Source organism: Quercus suber, unplaced genomic scaffold (genome assembly GCF_002906115.3).
Source record: "Quercus suber isolate HL8 unplaced genomic scaffold, Cork oak 2.0 scaffold_29, whole genome shotgun sequence".
Lineage (NCBI taxonomy): Eukaryota > Viridiplantae > Streptophyta > Magnoliopsida > Fagales > Fagaceae > Quercus > Quercus suber.
Genome location: NW_027069494.1, coordinates 1,789,629 through 1,796,286, shown reverse-complemented (window position 1 = coordinate 1,796,286; position 6,658 = coordinate 1,789,629).

Sequence of the window (6,658 nt, the reverse complement as noted above, 5' to 3'; positions counted from 1 at the left end):
GGGTTTTTTTCCGGGGCCCGGACCCGCCCCAGCCAGGCCCTGTGGGCCCCACGGGCCCCGTTAAGGGATTGGGCCCAATTCCTGGCCCAACCAAAAAAAAAAATTTTGAACCCCAAATTTTATTTGCTTTACCAGCAACACAAATCCTTTTCGGTTCCTTTGCTTTACCAGCAACCAAAGGTAATATCAACAAACTAAAACCATCACAAAGAAGTCTCAATTATTTTCCGAATACACTTTCATTTTCATAGCAACCAAACTGAAAAAGAATATATAATAAATATCATAGACATTTCAACATACACGAGCTTTAGTGCAGTAAAACTCAGGCAAAACGAAAATAAGTACAAAATGAAATGAAACTATAATATAAAGCCAGTAATCACAAATTGATCCAAGGAATGCATTCTTCAAAGCATCAAATTTCTATGACCCTAACAAGCATCATACAAGAAGAAAAGAATCTCAGCCCAAAAAAGAAAATTCTATCAACATCAACAGAGAAAAAGGAGAAAGATAAAAATCCCCATAACTCAATTCATTGGTGCCATAAAAAAATCAAAGGAAGGTTCACAAACCATTATTTCCAAAAATATTCAATACTTCCTTACAGAAAAAGGTACAAAATAAAGGATATACCATTTACCATAAATCTCTTTTTCTTTTTCTTTTTTTAAGAAAGGAAACTGCATCAACAGCTTCACCAGAAGAATGGGTTTGTGAAATTGCAAAATTAGGAGCATTATTTAAATCATAAAAATACAACTGGTTCCATAAATGGATAAAAGAATCAATCAATATCACCATAATGGTAACAAAAACAAATCTACCGAATAATGATTTCCCACATTTTGAATGTAACATTTCCAAACCTGCAACAGCCCAAAATCAAATATTTCTATAAATACAAATTGAAAAAAAAAAAAAAAAAGGAAAGGAAAGTAAACAAAACAGAAGAAACATTCACAAATATCAGTTGTGAGGATCGGACTGAGGGAGGCTGAAATGAGTGAGGGTCGGACTGAGGCGAGTGAGGATCGGACTGAGGCGACGGAGGCGAGTGAGGATCGGATTGAGGATCGGATTGAGGCGACGGAGGCGAGTGAGGATCGAACTGAGGCGAGGGAGGCGACGGAGGATCAGACGGAGGCGAGGGAGGCGACGGAGGATCAGACGGAGGCGAGTGAGAGGATCTGACTGAGGGAGGGAGCAGGGAGGCGAGGGAGGCTGAAGAAAATAGAAATGAGGGATTACCTGATTAGGGTTAGATTTAGGTTTATATATATATTGAGGGTATTTTTGTAATTTAGGGTACCGGGTTTTTAAACGGGGCGGGTTTCGGGTCGGGTCCGGATTTTTTTCATAAAACCCGACCCGACCCGGACCCGCTTCGGGTTTTTTTTAAACCCATACCCGACCTATTCCTAATCGGACCGGGTAAAACCCGGCCCATTAGGGTCGGGCCGGGCCGGGTACCCGCGGGTCGGGCAAAAATGCCATCCCTAAAAATCATGGCCAGCTGGTGCAACTACAGGACAAACAGGTCTAGCCTGACTGTTTTGTTATCTTGCGGCTTGAACCTCAACTCAGTCAAGTCGCGAGGCCAAGCGCCAACCAGCCCTGTTGGGAAAAACTGCTCTTCGCATTCCAAACACACCACTATATATAGACCTTATACCTACGAAATGTAGAGAGCTTTCAGAGAGAATTTTTGAGAAAACCCTAGAGAAAAGTAAGATTGATTCATCCACAATCTTCNGTTACTAGTTTTTTATTTTTTATTTTTTATTTTTTTAAATAATAATAAAAATAATAAATTAGAGTTCTAATATGGTATCTATTTGGTATGACTAAAAATTTGTAGTTTTATTTTTAAAAGTGGAGTTATTGTTTGTAGGGCTCGTGTTAATAAGTGGAATTTGAATAAGATGTATTTAAGGCAAGTTAACGAAAGTATTTATTTTTTAATAAACGTTATTTATAACATTTTGTGAATCATTAAAAAGAATATAAAATTTGGAAATTATTCATTTAGTTTTAAACAAACTTTCTCAAATCTTATTTTTTTTCTACCTACAATCCAAAACACCAATAAATGTAACTAAGAAAATTAATAAACTTAACAATGATTAATTGGACCAATCAGGAAAAACAATTTGTTGTTGATAATCTATTAAAGTTATTTTCTTTGTAGAAATTGTAATTTCATCCACCCAAAACATATTATAAAATAAACAATTATTAGTAAAATCTAAGAATTAAATCTCTATATAGGCATTGTAATAAAATAACGATAACAATAACAATTAAAGTAAAATTATAAAAGCTAAAATTTGTCACCCATTTGAATATTTTCGGTTGGCTAACCTTTACTTTTCTCTGAATAAATGACATTATAGAATACTTTTAATACAACTTGTAGGGACTCAATTTGGATTGACCTTGAGTACAAATGGGTTTTCAGCCCAATCAAGCCCAAACAATAAATTTTTAGAGAGTGGGTTAAAGGTTTAGGCGCTGGCCGTCGATCACCAAGCATGAACTTTCTTTATAAAAAATACTAAGAGTTTCTTTACAAATTAGGGAATGCTCCTCGGCCTGTGGCCAAGGAGGCCTTTTTGTTCTCTCTCTTTCTTTTTCCCCCCCTTTTACTTTACTTGCTTTTTCTTATATAGTTTTCATCTGCCTATCTCCTTATTCCATCTGTTGATCATCCACTTGCCTCTCTTCTGGCCGTCTGTCCCATCAGAGGCCTTATCAGTACTCAAGTGGTTCACTCTGACCAACGTTGCCCTGCTAAGGGGTTATATCCCCATTAATGCAGCCAGAGGGGTTAGGTGAATGCATTAAGTGCGAATGTGACAGCTTGCTCTGAGCTTGTCCCCTCCCAAAGATTATCCTTAGAATGCCGAGGACGAACAGGTCCTCGGCGTGGGTCACAAAAGAGGCTTTGTCTAACTTAGCCTCGGCTGGTCAGTCCTCCTCGGCATTGGCCTTGGGCCTAATACCCGATGGGCCGAGGCTATCGGGCCCACGGGCCCCACAATAGCCTCTCAAAACCCTGCTGCACGTTCCCTCGGACGGGGAGGAGGGTTTTGATACCCGCGGGCTCTCTAGACGAGTCGCCCCACTTCGGTTTGTGCTAACGCTAGCGGCTTTTTGACTGCCCGATGCGCGTTTTTAGCATTTCAAGACTTAATGGGTGCCCACATTAAATTTTGTTGGCACCACGTTTCCCACTTTCAACGGCATGATCTTTTGCCTTTATGAGCAGGCAGTTACATTTGGGGAACCTAAGGGGGAGTATAAGTACCTGTTTGAACCGCTCGATTTCATCATTTTCGCGCTTACCATTGTTGACGCGTATGATTTGAATCTGGTTGGACTTGTACACTATCTGAAGAGTACCGTCATACTTCTGTAAGTCTTCTTTTTCTATCGATCTCAAATTTCCTTGATTTTACTCCTCCTTTTCTTCTCTTAGAATCTTTAGTCATCTTTGGGGAATGGGTAAGTTTAAGAAGTTGGTTGAGTCTGACGAGATGATGAACAAATTCATCGTCAACTATGGAATACCCAATAATATGAGTTTGAAGTACTGTGAAGAAGGGGAGTGGTACCTTAAGAGGAGAGAGGGTGAAGTTGTGATCCCAATATTCGCTTTTGTAGAAGGAGGGATGAGAATCCCTATGAGGCCGGTGACCCTCAATTATCTTAGGCATTTTCGGCTGTCTCCTACCCAGTGTGCCACGAATGTGTTTAGGATATTAGGGTGCGTAGACATCTTGAATGAGAAAATGGGGCTGAGAATAACTCACCATGATGTGAACTGGTGCTATAACCTTCATCACCTGAGGGGTAAGACGTATTATATGAAGACAAGGGACGATAGGATTCGTCTCATCCAGTGTCTTCCTGATTCCAACAGGGGGTTGACTCAAGATTTTCTTATAGTGTCAGGAGAGTGGCATAACGGCTTTCATTGCCCAACAGTAGAGGGGGAGCCAGGTAGGACATCCGAAGTAGGAGATAATTTAGGTTTCAGTATTCTCAAGTTTTATAACTGTATATTCGATTTGGTTGACTAACCATAAGAGTTTTAGGGACTCAATTTTGGATTGACCCTGAGTACGAATGAGTTTTTCAGCCAATCAAGCAAACAATAAATTTTTAGAGAGTGGGTTAAAGGTTTAGGCGCTGGCCGTCGATAACCAAGCATGAACTTTCTTTATAAAAAACTAAGAGTTTCTTTACAAATGGAGGAATGCTCTTCGTCCTGTGGCCGAGGAGGCCTTTTTGTTCTCTCTCTTTCTTTTTCCCCTCCCCCCTTTTACTTTACTTGCTTTTTCTTATATAGTTTTCATCTGCCTATCTCCTTATTCCATTTGTTGATCATCCATTTGCCTCTCTTCTGGCCGTCTGTCCATCAGAGGCCTCTCAAGTGGTTCACTCTGACCAACGTTGCCCTGCTAAGGGGTTATATCCCATTAATGCAGCCAGAGGGGTTAGGTGAATACATTAAGTGCGAATGTGACAGCTTGCTCTGAGCTTGTCCCTCCCAAAGATTATCCTTAGAATGCCGAGGACGAACAGGTCCTCGGCGTGGTCACAAAAGAGGCTTTGTCTAACTTAGTCTCGGCTGGTGAGTCCTCCTCGGCGTTGGCTTGGCCTAATACCCGATGGGCCGAGGCTATCGGGCCCACGGGCCCCACACACAACTATTAAGAGTTCTTTGTCACCACAAAAGATTAAAAAATAAGCAAAAATTAGTAAAGTCTTATAGTTTAACATCTAAATTGAGCACTATAAAAAAATCATGATGTGTCATAGAATAAATACCAAATTATTCAAATCATGTTATGTAATATAATAATATTATAATTTATATGCTATATTTAATTTTTTATAACGCAATAGGATAAATTTAACAATCNAACTGATAATTCTCTTTTCGAACTCTGCATGAATTAATTCTTACCAACCCCCAACCCCTATATAAAGTGGGGAGATGGTTTCTCCACAACCCATGGACCTCTCAACACAAACAGAACAAAACACATTCTTCCAACTCCCCAAGCACTTTTAACAACCCCGCCGGAATTGTTACCGGGATTGACAAAAACCGGTATGGCCGCAGCCCCCACTGGGCTTTCGGTGCGGCAGAGTCTAGGCGTAACCTTGATGGCGCCCTTCGAGGTGTCCCAGAGGGGTGTTGTTAGAGAACCTAACGTCTTTCCTCGGAGCACACCCCCGACGAGGAAGATGTGCGAATTCACCTCATGGGCGGTGCTCGAGTGTTGCCGTCTCCAGCGGCCAACACTCGAAAGGATCGGAGAGAATCGAGGGAACATCATGGGGGAAGGTATCCCGGAGCCCCTGCATCTGCTCCTCTCTTTGTTCCAGCTCCGCCTGGCCGAGAAGGGAGTTGTTGGTGGCCTGGAAATATGATTGCCCTTCCCCTTCTCCGCCTCTTGTCAAGCTCTCCCATTCTCTTTATACCAATAAAGGGACGGCTTGACACTTCCCACCGGCTAGTTTTTTCTTAGGGCGGCTCCACCTGGGCCTCTGATGGTAGAAATAGCTGGTAGTATTAGCTTGTAAATTTGTATGTAAAACACACTTGCCTGAGCCTCTGATTGTAACTTGTACTTTTTCTATTCATGAAATAATAAAATCAAGATCTTTTTTTTTTTTTCTACTGTCAAATCTTCTATATATTTTTTTTCTTTCAACCTACTGTAAAACGAATACTTAGAACACTCGCCTGGTGTGCCGGCCAGCACCCTAATCCTTTCCCACGGTGGGCGCCAATTGTAGGGACTCAATTTGGATTGACCCTGAGTACGAATGAGTTTTCAGCCCAATCAAGCCCAAACAATAAATTTTTAGAGAGTGGGTTAAAGGTTTAGGCGCTGGCCGTCGATAACCAAGCATGAACTTTCTTTATAAAAAATACTAAGAGTTTCTTTACAAATGGAGGAATGCTCTTCGTCCTGTGGCCGAGGAGGCCTTTTTGTTCTCTCTCTTTCTTTTTCCCCCTCCCCCCTTTTACTTTACTTGCTTTTTCTTATATAGTTTTCATCTGCCTATCTCCTTATTCCATTTGTTGATCATCCATTTGCCTCTCTTCTGGCCGTCTGTCCCATCAGAGGCCTCTCAAGTGGTTCACTCTGACCAACGTTGCCCTGCTAAGGGGTTATATCCCCATTAATGCAGCCAGAGGGGTTAGGTGAATACATTAAGTGCGAATGTGACAGCTTGCTCTGAGCTTGTCCCCTCCCAAAGATTATCCTTAGAATGCCGAGGACGAACAGGTCCTCGGCGTGGGTCACAAAAGAGGCTTTGTCTAACTTAGTCTCGGCTGGTGAGTCCTCCTCGGCGTTGGCCTTGGGCCTAATACCCGATGGGCCGAGGCTATCGGGCCCACGGGCCCCACACAACTATTAAGAGTTCTTTGTCTACCACAAAAGATTAAAAAATAAGCAAAAATTAGTAAAGTCTTATAGTTTAACATCTAAATTGAGCACTATAAAAAAATCATGATGTGTCATAGAATAAATACCAAATTATTCAAATCATGTTATGTAATATAATAATATTATAATTTATATGCTATATTTAATTTTTTATAACGCAATAGGATAAATTTAACAATCAA